Here is a 25106-nt window from a genome sequence, read left to right as displayed (position 1 = left end):
AGTTAAATTCCTAACATCAACCCTGCCTCATCTGACTAAATAAAATTCCCTTATTGTCTAATTCTAAGATATTTCTGACATTTTTCTCTGGAAATTGAAATCAACGCCTCCATTTTCAAATCAGTACCTAAAGGCATATAAGAACCCTTTCTCTTAGACCTAAGGCTGGATTGCAAACTGCCTCACAGTTTAAACTGATTGTGGTTGCCCAGATTTGATCCCTTTTTAAACACGGCAGTGGGCCTAATTCTCATTTCTTTGACAGAAATGCAAAGTGAGACCGAAACCAAGAACTGCACTGTAGCTGTTCTGGGTTTAACCAACATCAGTGAGATTCAAAGAATAGTCTTTTACACTGTTGTGCTATGGGATGCCTAGTGTTAGTTCACCAGATATTCAAAATAATCATGGCTTTATTGAACAGAAATACAACAGCCAAGGAGCTGGCCCTTATGTTAAGCCACTGCTCAATGTAAAAAAATGATTCACATCTGAGTGATGTTTGTAGCTCACTCAGTACCAGCAATTTTAACATGGAGCTAAGAAGTGCTGCAGTTTGTAGAGGGCTATTAGGAAAAGCAAGAGGCCTTTGTACAACTTTTCAGCTAAGTCATTTGCTCGATGACAGCTGCTTTGGCAATTACCCCTTCTCCTGACCTTATGGTCTACCACGGTATGCTTCAGAGATCTCTGGGAAGGGAGACGATTACACCTAATGTGTTTGGACAAGTCTAGCATGTGTGCAAATTAATAAGAATGGCATATTCTATTCCATATTTTCCTTTACAAATATTGTCCTGCATTTATGCAACCTGCACATCTGCTTACCTGCTCTAACTAATGATAATGGATCCAGCAGGATGCAGGAAACACAATATCCCCTCAAGTGATATTTTCAGAGGGGAGATCTCCTTCCTCTACTGAAAGGTAGGAACCTTAACCAGCTTCTTACAATGGAGGATATATTTCTTATGAGATTCTCCTCTTCAGACACAGGAAGGAGAAATATTCACCTATCCATGAATGTAACACATGAAAGGATCAAGCAGTTGGGAAGAGCACTGCATGTCATCCTTTGCAATACTCACAACTGTGAGAAGAAAATTTCTGATTTATTATAAAATGAAGCTGCATTTTTGCCTCTGGTATTAAAAAATAAAAAACACAATGACTATTAAACCACTCACGGCAACAGGTACCTGGTACTCCTCATAATATCAGCTAGACCTGTAAGCAAGGGCACACATTGGCTTAATTTCATCTTCTAACATTACATTTCTCTTTCTAAAGTAGTCTTTAAATGTTTTTTAGCTAAACTACATGAAGCAAAAGAAGAAAAGGTGCTGTAATACATTGATACATAAAAAATAATTCAAATGTTTCTGCTGTCCTGTTTCAGTAACATTTATGAATAAATGAATGTCTGTATTAAGAAAATTTCCCATAATACATTGTTTGTGCAACTCATTACATGAGCATTTTATAGCTTTCTAATATTCACACTGAGGCAAAACCCACCTGTATTAGTGACTGGATTTATAGCCCAGTCTCTGACTAAAAACATGGTGTACAGGTTTTCTCCCTGAAAAGCAAATTTCCTCCTTTTACTTGAGCCAAAATGGCATGAGAACAGAATTGGCTCTCAGCAGCACAGTAGCAGCAAGATGCAGATGTTGTAAGATAGTGAATGCACATAAAGCAGAATCTCCACAGAAAAGCAATATTACCAGCGAGGGTTGTGATGTTGCTTATCAGCTGTATGTTCAACAGTATTGCGGAACTTGGAGTGTGATCCTGGAAGCTGTCAGGACTCTCTTGTGGAGGGTTCAACTGCACTAAATTTAGATAGTGCAAACAGAAATAAAATGTTTCTGCCTTTCCACATTTGTGGCAAGGGCCCCTCTAAAGCCTGGCAGCCGTATGACATGCTCAAAAAAGTAGTAGAATCCTCCACATATTTACATAATTTCCTGCTAAATCTTTACATATATGTTAAATTTTTACATACCTTGTGAGGCTATTCCAAAAAAACACCTTCTTTCCTGTTCTCTGTCCAGTACAGTGACACCTATTTTCTTAAAAATTAAGAAGAACAAATCCAAATAGAATATTATTTCTTTCTTTCTAAAATACCTTTCCTTTTTGGGGGGAAAAGACATTACCCCTGTTCATCTCTGTCTATGAATACTTAATGCTAGACTTGAAGCCGATTCTCATCACAATCTTAGCATTTATTAACTCTACATATAAGATATATGACTTCTAGATTATTATATTATCCTGTAAATTGTTACAACTGATTTATTTGTATTGCCTTTACTTAAATTGTATGGTATCTTACACCTTGTGAAGAAGCCTTTTGCACAAGTCACAAGGTAAAGATGCCATAATGTTTTCAAGAGCCTCTTCCAAACATTGCTATGCATACAAAATGACAAGTATTCCTGTACAGCACTGAGTACCAAAATATAGGTTGCATGGAGATGGTGGGTGTATGCATGTTGATATGTGCATGTCTATGAGGAGGATAGAGTTTTCATTACTGGTACTTATTAATTTAATAAAAAAGTCACTTTGAAATTCCCAAGATTTCTGTTCTCAACTACACACTAACTTCAAGTATTTGGAGGAATATTGCATTTTCTATCAGACAAAACAATAAGTATTGACTATTAATAAGCTGTTGAATATTTCAGCACTTCTGAAATATGAACTCCACAGCTTATAGGATTGGAGCTGCTGTTTGCAATTTGCTGTCAGATACAAAGGGATTGTTCTAATATGTTTGGTATTAGAGTCAGCTAATCCTTTTCTGATTTCTGTGAATATGTCACAAGCTAGTGAAATAAAACTATGGGATGATGTTTTATGAGCAATGCAATAATAAATTCCCAAATAAGGTTTTTCTTAAACCCAATTTAGCCTGCAAATAACAGCTTAAGAAATGATTTCTGGAATCTAACCTACTATGACTTGGACCCAATATTCACAGGAAAAAGATTTGAAATAGTACCTCAACATTAAACCTTTCTGTTAGGATTCAGTATGTACTTACTCTTTTTAGTATGTATAGGATATTTTTAGCTTAGTGCCTTAATAGAACACCACAGTAAAAGAGGATTATGAGTTTTATTCTGACAAATCCTGGGTATTTTGCTCAAAATTTATAGGATGTTTGGAAAAGAGTATTTTGATTTTCTAATTCTACTGTTTGTGGAGAAACATGAGGCCCATTTTGGATTTTATTTAGGTTAATAATAATAATAATAACAATATCAGTCAAAATAATGGCTTAAGTTTAGGAGCCCAAAATCATGTTAAGGTCCCAAAATAAACCTTGCCTTTTGTGAAACATCCCCACATCCAATAAAGTCAGTGGTGTTACAAAAACATAAAACTGAAGTTTTAGAGAAAAACCAAGAACAGTTTGTAGTTTACTTTATGAACAACTCTGGATGATGCCTAGCTGACACAAGGAGAAAAAGGCTTGTGATGCTTTGACAGAGATATTGTGCAACTTGCATGTACATCTATTACAGAGTACCAGAAATTTCATTTCAAAGAGAGATTTGTGATTTTTGAAATGTCCACTTTACCTGAAACAAAGGAATACCAGAAAACAAGGGAAAAATCTTGAATAATTAAATTCTATGGGGAACAAATGCTTTTTGACCAAATTAAACTGTTTAATTTCAAGTTAGGTTGCTCCCACTGCACACATGACTCCACAAAATTTTAGAACATTGAAACACACAATCATCTTGAAACAGGGAAAAAAAAATAGTTTTCCCTTTTCAAATGCAAGCTTCTGATGTCATTAGAATATTTGGTCAAAACAAACTTTACTCAGAGGTCACACCTTACTATGCTGCTGTAAATCTTAGTTGGACAAATGACTGTTTTTGTGACGAAAACAAGCTCACCCTTAAAATTTCTGAACAGGGCCACTGAGATGCGTCTTCTTTTTGCGTTTGTTTAGCAGATGAGCATTGGATATGTGTAATTTGGTCCTCAGGACATGCATGTCCCACATAACATTTACTCTAAGTGTTTTTTCCTGATTATAGTTAAAGTTTAAATCTTACTTTAAAGGGCCTTTCTTTCTCAGAGCGGTGAAAATTTTCCCACCTTGATTAATAGGTCACAAAGACTTTGGGGAACAGATAGACATGAGTGGTAGCAGCAGCAGCAATCGGTATCTCAGTATTAGTGGGAAGATAAGGTCAGGCAAAAACATAAAACACATATAAATATCTGACATAAAGAGGCAACACAGAGTACAGAAGATGAAAATGATTCCTTAGTGAAATGGATCTTGAAGCATGAGCCTGGTACTAAGGCACAGTATTTGGTAAGGAGAGGAAATTAAATTTTACTTTTAAATTTTAGATCATGTATCTTTTAAGAAAGAGATTTACTGATAAGATGGGTATTAACTTATATAAAACATGGTACTAGATGGCCTTTTAAATGACAGACTTTCACAGACCCGTATTTTAATGTGCCATGTCCTGAGATAATACAGTATATCTGAGGTTCTCAAATTATTTCACAGCACAGATCATCTTTTAAGTGAAACAGCATGTACTTGGACCACTTTCCCTCTGAATGACGTTCCTATTTACAGCTGCCCAACATCCCTTTAGCATCAAGCAATGAGTGTACCTGTACAAACACACGCACACAGAGCCACCAATAAAAGAAATCTACTCCTTTCCTTCTGCAAATACAGGAATTTTCTTTCTGCTTGCGACTCTCACTTCAGGTTCCTAGAGCTTTGGGCAGCTTGTTACCTGTGAGGCGTCATCCCCACACTGCAGCTTTGCATGTGCCTTCTGTGGGAACATTAGTCATTTAGGGACTTAGGCACTCATTTCCATAATCACTTAATGGTTCCTTCGGCTCCTAGGATGGGGCAGAGCAGCACCTTGGGTGGTGTTCCTGGTTGCTAAACAGCAAACGTAAACTCTTGCTCAGTGGCAGGCTGAGAGCCTCTAGGGCTCCAGACCCAGTGATCAGAAGGAGCCGTTCACCCTCAGTTCTGAAAGCAAATGTATACTCTGTTCTTGTTCTGTTTCAAACATGTAATTCAATGTAGCAATTAATTACTTATTTCTTTAAGTAATTAATTACTAACTGCTAAAGAATTATTTCAATACTGTATGTAGAAGTAATAAAATTACTTAGGGGTTTAGAAAATTCTTCAAGAAAGCAATTATTGCTAGTTGTAGTCAAAATTATTTGTTATATTAATTACCAGTAATCTCTGCCTAGACATAATTAGACTGAAAGCAATTTTATAGTGGTGCAATATAATTATGTCATTAATAAGAAAAATAACAGATTATATTACTTTAATTTGACATATTATATGTTTAAGAGCTTGCCAATTAAAGAACAAAGCACTGAATTAAAGAACAAAGTGTGCGTAAAGTTTTGAGATAATTTCTCACACCAACAGCATGTTAAGGCAGATCTTAAAATCTGTACATTCTTGTTAAGTGCTTATAAACATGAACTGAACTTAAGTTTTCAATAAATTTCCGTTTCAGCGCTTAGTTCATTGCTCTTCAGCAGTTCTAAACTCGTGCAAATTCTACTCAACTAAATTCTTGGGGAATGTTCATCTGAGTAAGAGTGATGCAATGAACAAAATTTATTTCATATTTGTAATTGACTATTTGTTACTTTTCTGCTAGCATTAATCTCAGTCAGGCCCATTTCAGCATAATTTAAGCACAGGCTTAGCCATAAGCAAATATTTGAGGAATCCCACTGAAGTCTATTTGTTCCATCTTCCTTTTTTTCCTGTATTTTTTCATAAGGTCTAAACACATACTTGACAATAAATAAATACCCAAAGGGTTTTCCAAATTCAAGCAGAAATTAGCAAGGAAAAAAGGTAATTCCAGAGCATATTAAAAAATTATTAACTAGTGATACAGAATGTTTCTATTTGAAACAACCAAAGAAATGAGTTCCTGTTTTTTAATAAAATGAAACTATATATCACAAAGAAAAAGTAACTTGCTGAAAACCTTTTGTCAATTGGGGGCGCAGTATGTGAAACACATTTGCAAATTAGGTACACTTTCGGCAGTGAATAATACTATTTCTGATAAGTGCTTATATATTGCTTAGACAAAGACAAAGCTTTTGGTCTTTTTGGATGTTTTTTGATGTGTTATGGGTTTTTATTCTACAGAATAGCATCAATAATCAGATAATTTCGTAAGCACAAAACCACAACAGAAAGATTAGTTATCACAGATTTTTTTTTACCACCTATACTAGTATTAGCTTTATTCACTGACAAGAACTATGAAATAAAAACTATATGCTTTTTAAGGAACTAGCTTTTATCTGTATCATTGTATTACTGCAATTACTTGCTAGAGTGTTTTGACAGAGGATGAAGCTTTTCTGCTGAGGAATGGAACAATAACCTATGAATCTGAGAGTCCATGCTCTCACTACTTCCATGCTAGTTTTTAAGGCCATCTCCAAGGCAAGCTGGATGAGAGGAAAGGACCTGGAGGTGTGGCTGATGGGTACCCTGCAGAGGAGACAAAAAGCCACATGTCTGAAGAGTCAGAGAGGCTAGGGTGTACCTGGAGGTGGCTCAGTCCTGCACCTGGAACACAGAGGCCAGCACTCTGCAGGGTGTTTGCGACCATAGGCACTGAAGAAACCAGGTTGGATTTATGGTCATTCCCAGACCCATTCCTCATCAGTCCTGTGGACAAGAGCATTTTGCTACATGCTTTAACCTGACCAGCCAGTAACAAAGTTTTCTGCATGTTTGCAAACATCTCATACAAATAAAGGCCTATTCTTTCTGTAGTCACGGTCTTATAAAGGAAGGATGCGAATTAGCTTTTGTGCAGATCAAGATGAAACACTTTGATGATGAAATTATTCTCATGGTTTTAATCTGTAAAATGTTTCGCACCTTTTCAAAGGGGTGGTATGTATAGAAGAAATTAACATAATACCCCTTTTCCCAAAACCTTCATGTTTAAAATAAATATGTCCTGTGACTGCTAAAGCATCTGCTAGACCTGCAGATAAGACACAATGTAGGTACTGAATTAAATTTTAGGAATATTCCACCTGAGCAAATTCTTTCTAGATATCTGAATTTCTAAAATTCACTATAAGTTCCCGCTCTCATATTATTTGTCAAAAAGAATCAAAATCCTGCATATATTTGGCTTAGCTCCTCCAAGTTATTCACTGTAATAGTATTCATGAGAGACCTAACCTACTTTTACTAGAATCTGAGGCAAAATTCTCATTGAGGAGTCTGAAAATCATTTTCATTTCAGTATTGAAGAAAAAAAAACCTACTTTGTAATTGTTTTTAAATTTTAGGTAGTTTGTGGCTTTCAAAGTGAATAGCTCAGTTTTGTACGTGATTAAGATTTTTATGGGAAATTAGTACCATTTGCTTTTTAAGCTACTTTAAAATGATGAGTCACATGGTAAAAATGGAGTCAATTTATGGAGCATTTCAGATTTTGATTTTTTCCCCTCATATTTGGTGCTAATGATAAATCCCTTTTTAATGAAGTTTTAAAATAAAAGCAATCTCATGTGAGTTTTTTATCACCTATTTATTTTTGATCAAAACCCTTACTGTCCTGAACCACGAGTATTATGCAGACTAAAAATGCCATATTAAAACCGCAGTTTTAATCCCAAGCCATGGGTTGCACCATAATTTATTGTACTAAAATTATAGTAACAAATAGCAGCGATGATGTAACACTATATTTCAACATGTTTTACAGCACCACAATGTTATTCTAGTGATTATACTGTAGTTGGAATAAATATTACTAAATTTGAGACAGATTTATTATGGTTTTAGACTTTCTTCTGCTTGGTCCAGGAAACAGGAGATTTACACAGTAACTCTTATAAACATTAATGAGCATTAATTGCTTATCTCCCTTGTGTGCCATGAGGAGTTTCTATCCCTCTAGCTGTCCTGTATGTTAGCACCTTTTAAGGTTTGATTTGGGACTAGATCATCCCTTCAGTTTCAGCACTGTGTAAAAGGAGGCATCAAGCCAGAAAACATTTCAATCCTTTACAAATTCTTCCCTTCATCTCTATTGCTCTTGAGAAATCATCCGCTGCCAGACATTTGGGAAAGAGGACTCAGGCCAAACCATGTGCAGTCTTTTTGCAGACACTGTGCTCTCCTGTGTGAATAAGGGCAAACTGCACAGGCAGGTCGAATGAGACCCAGCCTTTCTGCACCTCATTCTAGATGCAGAGAGCAAGGAGGCCATAGAAAGGACTTGAGGAGATGAAGAATCTCATTTTGCCTTATTGTCATAAACTGGCAGGTTAGGGTCTGATTCCTCATTATATATTCTGAAAAGATAGTCGCAGGTTAGGGACAAATAGATTGTTACCAGAGAAATTTGAACATCTGTTGGAAATAATTTCAAACCAAAATTTTTTGGTGAGATACTGAACTGTGAAGGAAACACGCAGTACCCTATTGACTGGTCACTGATTCCTACATTTCTTACAGTCACAGAAATCACTCTATGATGTTGAGGAAAACCATTTATGGTATTTTCATCTAGCCCCAAAACAGCAGAGAAAAAACAAAATCCCAAGAGAATCTGTTCTTACATCAGCAGCCCAGTTCTTCAGACTACTATGGCTCTGGCTGTTCAAGTCATGAGGTTTCCAATAAGCATCTGAATTCCTGACAGGCAGATCAGTATCTCTAATGAAGAAAAGGCTAAATCCTGCTTTCATCTGTACCAGTGCATTCCACTGAATTCAATGATCTTGGCCTGATTTTTATTTGACATTTATGTTACGGTATCATTACATTACAGGAATGGCTATTTCTGGCCTATGTAAAGTTTCCTTCCACATTATAAAATCAGTGTTTAACTTCTCTTCACATGTTTAATTTTTTTTATCATTTTTAACATCTCAGAAAATAATATCTTTTAAATATGGTCTCCTGCAAACCTGATCGGTGATTAAACAGGTTATCCTTTACCTTGTGTGCTGGCCAGAATCTCACAGACCAAGTGGGTGATAGAAATGAGTAGAAACTGGGTGATATTTCTCCATTATGAGTTAAATCTTCCAGTACTTCAGAGTACTTTGAGGCAATGGGGTAAAAATACAGGAAACAGTTCCAGTTTTTCAATTTGAAGCCTGCTTTGCTGTAATTTTGAGACATGGTCTAAAGCACAGGTAATTGATCATAATGAAAAAAATGCATTAATGAAAGTAATTGACAAAAGCCAGTCCACCTGTCAAAGAAGAGAAACCTTGAAAAGAAACGGCAGGCTTTTGAAGGTCAAGGCTCAGTGTGGTGTAATCCCTACCATCTGTGTTCAGGCTGGTGCTATTCTCAGACTGTCATATGCACTCTCTTCTTTGAAAATAATAGACAAGGGAAAAAAAGCTTACCCAACAGGGAGCCTAAATGTAGTTAGCTTTATAGAAAATGAAAAAGCACCACTGTATAAACTTAAGATGACCCTTAATTTTCCTTCCCCTTGACCTACACACGTCCACAATCGGTTTCAGAGCTGTAGTGGCACAGGGAATGAAAATAACTGAGCGACCAATAAAATGTAACAGTATAACAGCAAGTTGGAATAGTATGCAACCATACCCAATGCAATCAGCCAAGCATGGTATTGCCCTGCAAACACACTAAAGTGGATCAAGAAATCTCATCCTTTCCTTCAGCTTTTGAAGGCAGTGTGGTTCTTGCCTTGAACCTACAAAAAGCTTTGGGCAGACTCTTGTGCCCATGCCAGAACTACGGTCCTCAAAAGACTTGCTTGACTGCCACCCATGGTTGCATCGCCCTTTTGTGTGTTCAGGATGTCCTGCTCCCTAAACCTGTGCTTCTGACCATTTTCAGACAGTGTGGAGAAGCCTGACACTTACACTTGCTTGTACAGTCCTATGGGATTCAGTGACTGGGTACACATTCATATGCTGGATCTGCAGAGCTCAGTTAGACACATATTCTCAGAAGATACCCACTGACTCACAGTCCATACACACGTGGCTAGAACAGGCACTTTTGATATCCAGCACCCTAATAGAGTTACTACTCAGAATAGGAAAAGCTGGGTTCAGCGCCCTGTGTTTTCTGAACACTAACCACCAGATAGCAGAGCAATTAGCCTCCTTAATACTATTGTTTGGACACCTTAGAAAGTATGAATGAGAGTCTTCTTCACCCACAAAATACTGTAGCTTGCTGATCAGGTCACTTTGTGTGGTCTGGAGTTCAAATCCCTCAGGCAGAGGAGGAAATTGAATTCAGGTTTCCCACACACTGACAGGATATATTAATCATGGAGTTGTTATATTAAATAAGGGCATTAGATCCTCCATGTCAGTTGTGCTTTGAAAGAAAAGGTTTAGAAATCCAACTCCAGAAGCTGGAAAGGGAATTCCAAGTGTCGTATCTAAACATCCTCCTAGCATCCAAACATAAAGTCCTGATGAGGGACAACATTTAAGACACAAGCTTATTCTTAGTATATCATGTCAAAAGCAGAGGCAGCTGCATGCTTGCTTCTTTGGTTCTCATTCCTCTGCTTTCAAATATCCACACACATCCTTCAGGAAGTCTGTTCTGGAAGTTGTTCCTTCCAGAAGGTGTCCAGGTATCTGCAGTCTTAATGATCTAGCATTTGGTCTCACACAGCCCCTTTAAGTTCCTTTGCTGCTCCAGTCTAGGTTTTTTCAGACAGAAAATTCAAGAACATGACAGATTTTAAAAACCATCATAAAATTCCAAAATTTTGTAATTTATTTTCAAAATACAGTAGATGCATGGAGTCAGTAGGCTGTCACTATCTTGGAGACGTTTTTGGTTTAGATAGACTTTTTTTCTATGAAAAAGTTTCATCTATTAAAATAATGATAAAGAAATTTTTATAGAGCTTTTTACTCCACAGTGTTAGACCTATGAAACTACAAAGTATAACCAAACAGATCCCCCAGAAGTCATGTTGCATACACTTTGTGGGAAATGGTGTATATAAAAAGCTCACTATTTCTATTACTTTTAAATGACAAAAACTAGGATAGTATATCTAAAGAGCAGGTATAAATAATATATATGTTATATATATTCCTTGCTCCTAAAAAAAAACCCAAAAAAACAATATTAAAACTTCTGTCTCCATGCACAAAACCAGAACACACCACATAAAACATCCCTCTGTTAAGTGCAGATTCCTGGGAAAACAACCACAATAAAAATAACATATAAAAAAATAATAGTGCTCCACAAATGTCTAATTAAAAAGGTTCTCCACCTCTTTGGAAGAAACACATTTTATTTGCCCTCATTAAGGTGACCTAACCACTGTGCTTCACCCTTCCCTGCCTGAATGATGTAATCAACACAATCCATGAAAATAGGATACAAGAGGAAAAGAATCATGCTCTTTCTCTGAGCTGTAACTGCCTATCTCTCTAGATACATAATCACTTTTAAGCATATACTTCAATTAATGATTCAAAAGACAAGCTGTTGACACTATAATCTGCAGAAGTTTAGGTATAACTCTAGAGTATATGGAGAAGTTCAGAAGTGGTTCTAAACTGAAAGGTGCTTCCAGTCCTCACTAATACTTTTTGCTTGTTATTCACATTCACTCAAAATAAACATTTATCTCTCTATTTTTTGAACTGTAACCTGAAGATGCACCTTCTGCTAATGGAATAAGATGCTAATGAAACATCTTGCTCAATGCAAGAAGGCAATCCTTCCTCTTGTTTGCAGTAATTACTTTTTTCAATTAATTCCCTTTCTTTATCTTTTTCTCCATTGCACCTGTCTCATTATGTGATTAGCTTGTACTGAAGTCATATATGCCAGGTAAAAGAAAGTTAGGGAATTTGAAGCTGCATTAACACATAGGAACACATTTGAAGCACAGTTCACAACAGCTTCTTTAGGCAGCCATAGAGGATCTCATTTCCAAAGCTATGCTAGATCACACAGTCTTTGACAAAATTAGAAGTTGATACAAAAAGCAAGAAATGTTAACATGTCAAGGAATGCTGTTAGCTGTGGTACTCACTGAACAGTAAGAAGAGCCATGACAAAATCCAGAGCGAGACTAGATTGAAATCTCTTCATTTATATTAATTAAAGTTATATAAAGGAATTAAAACTTCTAAAAATAAATAAATATTCTAGGAAAATCATGTCTTCAGACTTACTTTTACTGATGAGAGAAAAGAAAGTGAAAATAAAATTAAAAAAAAAAAGTAAAATTGAAATCTAAAATTAAGATGGAAATGCAACGAAGCCTGGGTGTTATGACACTGTTGTGTCCAGTGGCAAAAAAATGGAAAGACACAGAAAGAAAGAAATGAAGAAGGGAAACCTAAAATCCAACAAAATTTTTATTAAAATTCAGAAAAAAATATTCTTCTATTACAGACTGAAAAAAAAAATCTTATTTTGAAATTTCAGAGTTTGGTATTTTATGCACTGTTTTGCCAATCTTATGCGCACCTGAAAAAATAAAGTGTGAAAGAAGGAAAAACATTCACGGGGGAGCATTTCTATGCAGAAAGAGCAAAAGAAGACAGATCACAAACGAAGTTACTAAGACAATAAGGATTTTCATTTGTGATGAAGCTTGTCATCCTTTAGGAAGAAAATTGAACGTTGGCTTGAAATAGCATTCTCAGCTCAGAATTCTAAGCAGTTTATGACAACATTTCTTTTTCTTTTTATCCTCAGGGAAATATATTTTTTCTTCTACAAAAAGTGTCAGCTCTGGTCAAAATGCAGTAGGTGCAAAATGTGGTTTTGCATTATTGATATGTTGCTAGTACTATCTCCTATATTTTAATTAACTTTACAGGAAGGAGAAAGAGCTGATTTTTATCCTCTTGTTTTTTGAAATAAAACACTTTACAAAATGAGCCAGCATCTCAAGGGGTAAAGATCATTCTACACCATGTGCGCAGGGGCAGGAGATGTTCTGAAGTATCACTTCTACATTTCAATTTGCCAGTACTGTTTTGGCTCTCAAGTCCCCTTTGTTTTTTTTTCAAAGTCACTGGAGAGCAGGCGGGAGCCACGAGACAAGGCACTTGCTGAGAAGGACTGCACAGTCCCATGCTCAGGCTGACAAGCTGGCAGTGGATATCTTTCATTCAGTACATCTCTATAAATTGCAAAAAAATGCCTGGGGAGCCTTGGCAATGAATACATCAACTTTTACCCTGCTCTGTAAAAGCAGCTATAAGGAAATGATTTCTATGCTACAGAGGGGGTACACAGGCTAAAAAGAAAACACAACACTTGCCAGAAAAATAAATGCCCTGCTCCATCAGAGAGATGAGGAAGATAAAGTGCTCTGTTTATGCTAAGCCATCTGAATTTAAGTAGACTATATACCCTCCCACTTCCGACCAGAGGGGCAAACATCAACACAGGTATATGCAGTTTCTAGACTTGCACATGATGCTGCTCATCATTCTAGCGGAATCTGATTCAGGAACTTCTTTCACTTAAGAAGAAAAGCTAGCAGAAATAAATGAGAAAAAAACTGTCATGTGGTATGTCACAGTTATAAACAGTTATAAACTTAATTTGCAAAATATAGCATACAAGAATGAAGGATATTATAAGAAATCTCAGCTGGGAATTTTTTAAAATTTTTTTTTGCCTAATATGTAAAGTGAACAGATGAGACCCAGCAAGAAAAAAGAAGAGAGAAAAGAAAACAAAATGTTTCTAAAGTGTGGCTGGCTCTGGTATTTAGAGCTTTACACATATGATTAATATGCGTGCTGAGAAATACAAGTTCTATAAGAAAGATGCTTCCCAACTTCGCCATACGTGTTACGGACTATTGATTTCACTGCTTCACTCTGGCAAACCAAAGTCTGGCCCTGTCCTTGGAAGGCCAGCAAGCTTGTGGAGCCCACTCACATAAGGAAGAGCTGCTGCTTCCAGAAACCCCCGATTCCAGTTAGTGCTTCCATCCAACAGCAGGAAGGACAGCAGTGCCTGAGCAGCCTGCAGGCCTCACCTTGCTTATGCTTTGCCAGGTGCCAGTTAAACCTCTGCAATTTTTGTGCTGCACTTTGCTGTTCCCAGAGTCTGGAGGAACTGAAAATGTGTGTTGGGATAGTTCGAAAACACAGGAGTTTTGTGCATTTCACTCTGGATTCTTGCATTTCTCTGCTAAAGTCCAATTCTCAACTAGCCACAGCTGAACTGAGAATAAAAATAACCACACAGCCTGTGATTTGAGTTTTGACTGAAACAGATTTCTGAATTATTTTCATCAGTTAGAATCCTTATACAGACCCACGCAACAGAAATAGAAGTATCTGAGATGCAGAATTACGTGTCCTGTCGGCTGGCTGAGCTGGATGGGCTGCTTCATTGTACATATTTATGGATCTGAGTTGAACCCTCAGGGTAAAAGTGAACAAAGAATAGACTGTTTTTCTCCTAAAGCATCTGGGTATAAGCCTTATTTTGCCAGCAACCGTGGTGTTTATGGGCATGTTTTACTGGAAACCTGCTGCTTCTCACAACGTTTCCTGAGTGACTGTCTTAGTAAAACTGCATCTGGAAATGACAAGCACACAGCTGTAAATCTGAAAAGCAGTGTGCAGCCCTAATAGCTAGCAGCCACAGCACCGGCTGTCCTGCTGAACATTGAAAAGATTTACAAAGACAAAGCAGAGCAATGAATACGTTTCTGAGCACTCTGTGATCACATTACACCTCTTCCTCTTCAAAGATTTTTTTGTAGACATAGAAGGGACTATCACTGCTCTTTGAGTTAATGCCTTAGGCAGGTAACATATTATTGCTTACCTGCCTAAGGAACACAAAATTTCTGCCCTGTACCTACTGTCTAAAGCAGTGGCTAGTACTGTAATATATTGTTTTTCTTTTTCACCTGAATTGGACATGACAAGAGCAAGGCCATGAAAATGAGCCAACTTAAATAAAAACTAATTGTTGTTACTCTGGTGTGCACCATTTTAGTAATTCAGGGAGTGTTCATTAAATGGTATCACCACAAAATAGATACGCAAGAGGAAGAGATGAATATTTGTACTATTCATTGTCACATCCCTAAATTGTGAAGCCCCAAAACCACCCTGGAATCTCAATCTTCTGATGCTTTGAAGTGCAATTGCAAGGAAACGGTGGCAGGAAGGCAGCAATGGTGACAACCAACACATGTTGCAGCAATACTGACCTGGCTGACAAGAGGAAGCATCACTCGGTTGGACCAGCCATTGTCAGAGAGAACCGGGGACTGGAGCCAAGGTTTTGGAGTATGAACATGGCAAATTGCCCAGCATTGTAATGAAATATACTTGCTCTCATCAGTATAAAAACCTAGGCAATAAGCTATTCATTAAAAAACCTCTTTGCATACAAATATTAAATTAATAACCAAAATATTAATATTGAAAACTAAAACAATTTTTTACACTTGTAGAGCAAGGAGTTTTAATTCTTTCATTCAAAATAATTTTTCTTTCAAATGCCCTTTAATTTTACTAAAAAATAAAATACTTAAAGGTGCTAGAATCCTTAAACTATCCATCTCACTTGACCTAAGCATTTTTGCAGTTCCTGCAAAAATTAATACTTAAACATGTTAATATGTGGAGGTGTGTGTTTAAAACTAGGTGTTATTGGTTTTAAACTAGGTTGTTTGCTTAAAACTAGGTGTTAGTTTTAAGCATATAAATATATACATATATATGTATGTACATAAGTACTTAAAGTCTGTGTGCTTTCGTGTTTGGTTTTGGATTTGCAATGGCAGAAAATCAAACCCCAATTATTCACTAACTATTTTTCTGAAGGTAATGCTACTGGATGTGCAAGGTGTTAAGGTATGTATATGATTTGATCAGTTTCAGAAATGACCAAAGGATAAGGGACAACTCAAGAGCGTGGCTCTGTGACATACTACAGAACCTGTACCCCAAATTTAATTTTCAGATCTACCCGGTCATTAGGGAATTCCAGTGACTGTATCTACTTCCTCTGTAGCAAAGAGGAGAGAGACAGGATGAAACACGAGGGTTTTTTTTTTTTATTTAAACCTAGGCAAAAGCCTTGAGTTTGCTAATTTTGCATCTGACTATAAAGCAGTCTTCAGAGAAGTTTGAATACAGACTTTAGAGAATTCATCAAATACCCTTTTCTGTGAACCCAGATCTCTAGATTTCTGATAGTTTTTCATAAGTAGCTGCCAATGGCTTCATTAAATCAAGTAAGCCTCCAGTCAAGACTCATCTTCTATTTAGAAGCAAATATATTGTTCCTTTATAGATTAGACATGGTCCTCCTATGTCCCTGTTTACTCCTTTATATATCTGTTTCTCTTTCTGGCATTCTTCCCATTTTACATTACTATCTTTTGCCTCCCTAAGCCCTCTCAAGATGTCCCCATACAGTGTGGAGTCACTGAGGAGGAAACTCTCACTTTGAGCCCACTTTGGGTACCCATGGCTTGGGAAACTGTCAAGGTTGGACTGGGCAGCACCAGTAATGGCAGCAGTGCTCCCTCAGGAAGGGGACCATGGCAGATGGGCTCAGCACAGGGTCCATGGGGATTTAGTGGAGCTAGGCACCACTTTGCTCCATGCTGTTATGGGGACTGCCACTGCAGATTGTGCTGCCATGAAGACATGGTCCTCTGTCTCCATCATGCCTAGGCACTTGTGCTGTCGTGGGTCTTCCACCCAAAAGCACCTCCATGATGTGACCATAAAGGGCAGGGGGGGCTGCAATGCATTCCCTATCTCCACTCCCTCAAGAGCTGCAGCACTTGTGGGGTAGCATGGCAACAGCAGTCTTCCAGGGACCCTGTAAGGTGCCCAGCTGAATATGCTGAGTTCCTATTTTAAAATAATATAGGGGAATCAGGGTAAATGGGGCCCTTGAGAATCACAGATCCAGGGAGAAGGAACTAAAATGTCTATTCTTGACAGTTTATCCACCTCCTATAACAGGGAATGTGTTTCCAGGCCCATAGGAAGAATACTCTTTTATTTATTTTTTTTCCTAGTTACAACCTTGACTTCACCTTTAGATTTTAAAATAACAGCTATTTAGAATTTGGGGAGTCAGCAGCCCCCCCCTAAGTGCCTATCAGGATTAAATCCGCTAAAAACATTTCCTATTACTCAGGCACAAATAGCTGGGTAGAGGCATACGTTTCTCTGCAGTGCTGTTCCTTTGCTCTGGCCCTCAGTTAAACAGTGATGATAATGCTTCTCACTCAGTCTGTTTGAAGATTAAATTAGCTGCTATTAGTTCAGCTCTTTGAAGATGTACCCAAAGTGGTAAGTGCTAAGTATTATTAGATGAATTTTAGTCATTAGACCCTAGAGAAATTTTGTTGGTTTGTAGTAGTGCTTGAGCCATGTGAAGCCTTGGCTGCTGGTCCACTTGAGCACCCTGGTCCCTGGGTGCCCCTCTGTTCAGCACTGCTAAGTGCCAGACTAAGGTTTCTGTCCTTGCACAGTCACCTTAAAGGCATTGAAAGGACCAGCCTGCAGACTGGCTTTAAAGAGTAGTTATTGTTCTTCACAGTTAAGAAAAGCCTTTAATTTTCCAAGCCCCATCTCTGAAAATTTGTCTCCTTTTTATCTGAACTTTAAAGAAGCAAATCATCTACATGATTTATTAAGCTGAACTTTGATTTAATTAAAAAAAAAAAAAAAAGATAGAAAAAAAGAAGCTCTCAGTCCATCTTTTAAATTTAAAGAAAAATGGACAACTAGATTTTCCATTAAATTACTCCAGATTGGAAAGGGTGTAACGGAGGTAAGATTTAGGTCCTTATTAAAGCCCTCTAGTGGTAGTTCCAGTTATACTATTTGTTAACATAGGAAACTGCCATATTTGGCAGATCTTTTGGGGATCTTTAACAGGAAATTAAATGCATCTGTCCTTACAAGCGGGGAGAGGAAAAAGAGAAATTGTTAGTAGCAAGGTAAGTCTTTCGAGGCAGAAATAATTGTGATTTAAATGCACAGTGTAGCAGAAAATCTAAATGCCAAATCATGTAAACAGAAAAGGCAGCAAGTGTCATCCTAATCAAATTACAAGCTCTGTCCTCCAGGAACTGATAAGTGGTATGGACTGAGAAGCTTCTGCAAAATTAAAGCTGACTCAGTTCTCCCAGATACAGGGTCACAGTGTCTAAAACTCAGGATTTAAGTATACTGGTGGATTGCTGTGGAGAAGCTGCCAATGACTGTGCTGTACAAGCTACACAGATAAACATCTTTCATTCCTCAAGGCCATAAATCTGCCACTTTTCATCAACCACTATATTGCCATTATGGTATTTTTCTCGACTTCTTTCCTTCCTCTGTAAAGCTCTCTTTTAAAACAAATGCACAAATGATATAGTCCAAGGCAGCAGAGACAATAATATAGAAGTAGTACAGCGACAATATTGCTGAGATTAGAAAAAGAAGCACTCAAGATTAGGGAAAAAAAAAAAAAAAAAAAGTCATGTCAATAAAATCAGTATAGGTAGAACCTGCTATTTTACAGTGTATTACATCGTGGCTGCCTTTTGCCAAAAGAAACTGTGTAAAAAACCTAATATTTAATTTAAGTTTAAACCAGTTTTTAGAAAGCAAGACAACCTTACAGTTTGTTTCTTAGAAGCAATTTCAGGATTTTAACATTAAAACTGATAAGGAGGACCTTCCCAGAGCCTGTCAAATAACCAGCCTGTGTGTCTCAGTCCCCAGTTTAATAGACTATGTCTGTATATTCTACATAGGGTTGTACCTGAAGCTATCTCAGTTGTTAAATGGCTAAATAGTAGCTGAAGTGCCTGGCAGAGCATTCAGTGTTTCTCAAGAATAACTCTCCCAGTGTTTTCTGGGAGAGAAAAGCATTACTCTGATGGTTCTGAGTGTTTCTTCAGCATCTCCTCTTAACCATCTAGAGGACTGAGGATTTTCTGGAGTGCTTACCTGAATAGAGGTGCTTATTAGAAGTACTCATTTCAAGAAAGTGTTTTGAGAGTGAAACAACAATTATAATAGGCAGTCAAGAGATCCTTTGGGAATTGAGGCTGGTGTTGGAAAGGACAGAACATTCTTGCTGAATAAAAGATTTTTGTGAGGAATGTCAAAATTAAGCGTGACGAGACCACTTCCAGAAGGGGATGGTCCTTACCCTGCATACTTCACTATGACTTTTCTCATGTTCCATGAGAGCTTTAAAGTGTCCAAATCATCTTTGGACTATTCCAGCAAAGTGTTAAAGACAATTTATTTGTATTGTATGACATTTTCTAAAGTAATTTTTTAAAAGCCAAAACAATAGAGTGGTCCTGATTAGTATAGTCATGAAAATTAAAATAATAAAATTTATGTTATTTTGTTTGCAGATATGGTATTAAAAAAAAATAGAACAATAAACAATGAAATATGCATCAGTTACTAGCATGAGGTCCCCTGAAAGTTACCCTTTGGAAAAAGGATGACCACTTGGTAATGTATAGGCCATGTCCAATAAAAATGTACAATGAACACACTGTGTGGCAGAGTTTAATTTCCTGACTCTTGTGGGACTTAAATCTCAACTTTAATAAGACTACACTGTTGCACAAAAGGCACTCTGAAGCAGTGTGATGCAGTGGCTACAATGCAAGCTGAGTGCAGAAAATTACATCTACCATTGGCTTCCAAAATAATTTTGTGCATGTCACTTCTACAGCTCAATTTCCTCCTTGATAAAAATGGGAATAACAATGGTTTCTTACCTTTGACATTCATGGATGAAAGGTGCTATGTATTATTAATTCATGAATTTATCAACCTCAAGCAGAGCTGTGACCTTGAAAACGGAGAAGTTCCAAAGAGTCTGCAGACGCTGCTGGGGAGATCATTAGCACTATTTATTTTAACAGGCAAGCACGTGGATGTTATAGTAATGCTTGCAGGGCTGGAGGAGGAGAAGCAGCATGATAGACTAGATAGCATGGTAGTTTTCATGCACAGATAGACAGAATTGTGAAAGCACAGCGCAGCACTGAGCAAAGGTTGGAATGTGCCCATCACGTCTAAGTGGAAGGGCTGCTCCCATCCTGGGAGATGCTGAGCAAAGCTTTGAAAAACTGTCCATGCTTCAGTCCCATGTTTTACGGAGCAGTTATAGCAATCAGTCATAACTATTGATTAGCATGGCAGTACAAGGGAACTCACAATAAAACTGACTTCTCAGTAAAGATCACTTGAGAACATTTTTCTTTTTTAAAGTATTAAAATGATCAAGGAAACTGAGGTTATGAGTGTTTCGTAAATCTTTACTAAAGAATGGCAAAACCAAGACAATTCATCATTTGAGTTCTACAAATTCTCCCTAAGAACATTTTTCATATGGAAGTCAGCTTTAGTCCATTGATATTTCATAATTCTATATAAAAATAGGGTGATAGTTTGACTTACAAAAATATTCAGTGCTTTATTAACTTGCCTTTTTGCCTTATTGCAGAGAGAATTGGAAAGCCCTGAGTGAGTTACAGCTAAGGGTTCTGCAGCTTTTCACTCTTCTCTACAATTTCCTTTATGCTCTTTTAGCCGATGTTAATTGTGCACTGTTGCTGTCATTTGAGCATTTGTCCCCTGCTGCACTGAATCACCAGAAAGCAGCTCTTCCAGTCCATCTGTGACAGCTCCAAGCTCAGAGGAAACACTCTTTGTGAAAATGCTGATTCAATGTGGCAGGGGATAAGTGGGCTGGCAGAAGTGGCTTTGTGCATTTTAATAACTGATGAAAAAAAGGATGGGAATGACAGGAAGTGAAACAGGGAATATACATTCTCTCTTCTCAACCAACCCAACATGCTTGTGCTTAATTCATATTTTAAGGGGCTAGAAATTTATTTTGGACAATGAAAATGCATGCATCTCTCCTAAAACAGAAGAGATCAACCAAGCAAAATCCTTTTCAACTATGCCACTGTCAGTATCTGTATGGGTAAACAGATGTAAGTATGTACTGCAGATTTATTCTTAAATCTGATATACACAACATCTTTTTTATCCAGCAAAGAACTGGATACTCTGTTATCTATTGTTTAACCTTGCCAGTACAAATATGGAAGCGCGATTGATATATGACACATTTCTTCTAAGAGTCTTACATCATATTGCTGAAGCTGAAAAGAAATTTTGGACATCAACAAGAGATGATAATACCAAAAATAACCTATTTCTTTTCTTTATAACTTCTGAGCCTTCCATACAGTTTGGATTGAGACTTCAGCAGCTTTCCTCACTTGAGTACCACAAATACATCATAATACTTAAATGGAACAGATACCAGTGGGACTCTCAGTTAAGAGCATTCTGCCTCATAGGGAAAATAGTGACCCTATAGATGATTACATTACAATGAAGCCATGATTTAGTGAATCCTAAAATACCCTTGTGCCCTGTCTTAAGCTGCTGTTAAGTATTTATGATCCATGTTAAGCTACTGACCAGCTCCACATAGAGGTGATCAAGCTTCTCTAGGAGCTAAAGGGTTACCTTAGCTATTTATTTTCTGCTTAGTCTCCTTGACAGGAAGGAGTTTAGGACCATTTGATCAGAAAAAAAATTGCAAGTGTGAGATATTAATATTTTCCTTTGATGAGCTAGCGATTAAAAATAAAGTTGAAAAGAGATACAGTATTTTTTCCACTTTTTCCAATTCATGTTTTTAGTGGCCTTTGAAAAAATCTATCACCATCCCAGCAAACAAAAGAAAAAGGAAAAGCACTTGTGAGAATGGAAAATCACAAAGCCATGTCAAAACTCTTCCTGACTTTTCCAAATTTGATTGGCAATGTTTGACCAGCTGTAAAGATAGTGCGTGTGCCATAATCTTTAGCCTTTCAGTCTGAACCAACTATGAAAGACCTACTTTAATTTAAAACATAAAGAAATCTCTTATCTATCTTTCCTATTTTGGAAGTTCCATGCAAACATAACTTAATAACTAATATAGCAATAAAACTGCTGCAAGAAGAAATTTATAGTACATTAATCTCTAGATTCTGTATTTGGACTGGAAATGATTACATGATAATGGAGTAAATGCTTTGCTAAGTGAATACAAACTTAAATACTGTATATATCAAATGTAGACATACTGAAGAATAAATCTGCAGTACATTAATTTACAGAAGGAACTTTCTTAAATGAAACCTTCTGAAATAATAAGTCCAGGGAAGTGAGCAGGCCATCATTAAAGGACAGGAAGTAAATTCAGTGTGAATCTATTAAATGAGAGACAGCAAAGGTTTCCATTGAAAACAGTGAAAAAATATCTACGGCCTTCAAAGTTTCCCTCCACCAAGTATGAGTCAACTCTTTATGCAGCCTAGAGATATTTCCAAATTCATTAATGAAAATGGCCCAAATTGTGGCATTACCTGAACACCGAAGACTGCAGATTCTATAAAAATATTTCTTCCACAAGGAGGAGAGGGCAGGCAAAAGAATATCTCAAGACAGTACTGTTCATTCCCCAGGCCATCCACTCATCATGAAGGGACCTGAAAATTTACAGTGGTTCACACATACATATTCCACTCCTACACTCACTATCCCCCATTTAAAAGTCAAATGTTATGTCAGACTTAGGCTGCAATGAGCCATTCATCTTTTTTATGAGAAAATATATGTAACTGTACTAGAACAAATATGGTTCTGCATGCAAAGTCCTAGTAACCAGCTGTACACAAGTAGAAGTCATCAGAGGTCAAGAGGAAACAAAATCCTTTCCACCCAGTTTGCTGTAAGGCAGTATGAACATTTAACCATGGCCATTTCTATAGCTCCAAGTCAGCTAAAACCCTTGTAGTCTTATGAAGAGTTTGGGTAAGGAAGCCACTAACAAATTTCTTGTGCTATTTTCTGTCTGTCTTCCCAAAAAGCACTTCTATGCTAATTTAAGTGGACAAAAATAAATAAATAAAGATAATTTCACCACCACCCTCCTTTGGATTCTCCCATTTCAGTAATCTTCAGTTAAAATTAAACCATGTTAAACTGCTGAAAAGATCTGCTCTGTAGAACTGAAACAGGGGAAAATAAGTTATTCTAAAATTAGAATTGATGGTGGCCTGATGGAAAGAAATTGCAAGATACAACGGACAAACTTCTGAGCACAGTCTCAGGCCTTTCCCTCTGAAACAGAGCAGAAAACTTCCACCTTCCCAGTAATACAGATGGCTTCCACATCAGATGGCTGAGACTTAAGCATTTTTACTAATAGTCATGCTATGAAAGACGAATATACATATAATTTAAATTTAAGTTGCATTGTTCTGTTTGAGATTCTTGAGTATCATGAGGGAAGCAAGGATGAGATCAGGCTCTTGCTTAAATAAGAATAACACTAAATGTAGTAAAAGGAAGAAGATACAGTACCAGTGAACCAACAAACATTACCAAAGCATGTTTTATCTGCTTATTTGTCACATTTCCTACTAACCTTTTTTTCCCTTTGAAGGAAGCCATACTTTCTGGGACTGACACCATTCTGTCCTCCAAGAAGTCACATCTGTGCAAAGGGAATATAAAAAACTGTGTTTTGATTTTGAATTTTAGCTACCCACATTGAAAAGCTGTAAAGAAGGAGGTTGTGCTAGTTTATATAAAGCCTCCCTACAACATGTTAGAGTGGGTTATGAAGAGATGGGCCCAAGCATTTCAATGGATTAAACATTGCTTCACTCAGCGTTGCCCAAGTTCTCATTCTGAAAATTGAACTGTGCCATTTACGTCATTTCAGCTATGCAACACCAAGTCCAGCAACCTATTTTTAAAAAACTAGATCTTTGTGACTAATAGCCCTCTACGAAAACAAAATGTTCACTTCCACTGATAAGTGTACTGCAGGAAGACATATAGCATTGTATTGGTTGACAAATAATGTTTCCCAGTTTGAGGAAACAGGTGGGAAAGATTGTCAGACAGGTTTGAGAAGCATAGAATGACAAGAGTAGCAAGAAAGGTGAGGAAACATCATGACCTCAACTCCACCCAAACCACAGGCCACCCACATTCATTCTCCAATAGTTACAGATGAAACAGGGATTAACTCTTCACAGCTTTCTGCTCTCCTGCCATGCCCTAAAGCAGTGAACTATGGCTGCAGCTCCTACACAGGCTCAGTAAATACCCAGTGAAACCCTCTGTATTTCTCCGACACGAACCTCAGGAGATCTCCGACAGCACACTAGTCCAGCTGCAAGAAAGGGCCATGTCCCTGTGTGGGCACATAGTGAATAGGAAATCAAGGAAAGAGAACAATCCCCAAAGCAACAGCCAGTAAAAGAGTTGAAAAATAGACTTGCACTCTCTCTGTCTCACACACACAGAGAAAAATAGAGGAATGAAAAGGTGCTAGTGAAATAAGAGCATGAAGATGGAAAAGGATAAAGGGCAAGAATGTAGAAATTTGGAAAAAACATACATAATGGAAAAAAAATCCCCTCCCCACAACTTGTCAAGAAGTGCTTTTGGAAGCTTAGCTTTGGAAGAAAAGCTTAATAAGAATGTAAAACTTAAAATTATGAACCCAACAAGTATCTTATAGTCTTCCGTTAGTTTTCTAAGGGAGAAGTAAAAAACTGAGAGAAAAATGTCAATTAGCATCCTAATGCCATGCCAGTGCTGGTATATGTATGAATAACTGAAACCAGACCTATACTCTGTCCTCCTTTCTCCAACTCTTTCCAGCTGCTTTTCTAAGTGTACTGTCACAATCCCTAGAGCAAGAGGTGTGCTGTTAACCCTTTGATAGCACTCACATATTTATTTTCTGATTTTTTTTTGTAATGCTACATTGAGAAAACTATTATTCTATGTAATCACAAAAGAGAACTGAACATGGCAAATATATGATCCCTTTGGTGTCCAAATTTTTGCAGAAATTGCTATTATTTCCTTGTTAATAGATGTCTTGGTTTGGATTCTTGAAAGAAAACCCTTTTACAAAAATCACATACTACACTCATCATTGGTATCTTTTATCACACAGCAGACTTAAGCAATCT

The sequence above is a fragment of the Strix uralensis genome, chromosome 9 (assembly GCF_047716275.1).
Source record: "Strix uralensis isolate ZFMK-TIS-50842 chromosome 9, bStrUra1, whole genome shotgun sequence".
In the NCBI taxonomy this organism is placed as follows: Eukaryota; Metazoa; Chordata; class Aves; order Strigiformes; family Strigidae; genus Strix; species Strix uralensis.
The sequence above is the reverse complement of the archived record's forward strand: the minus strand, read 5'-3'. Positions refer to the sequence as shown.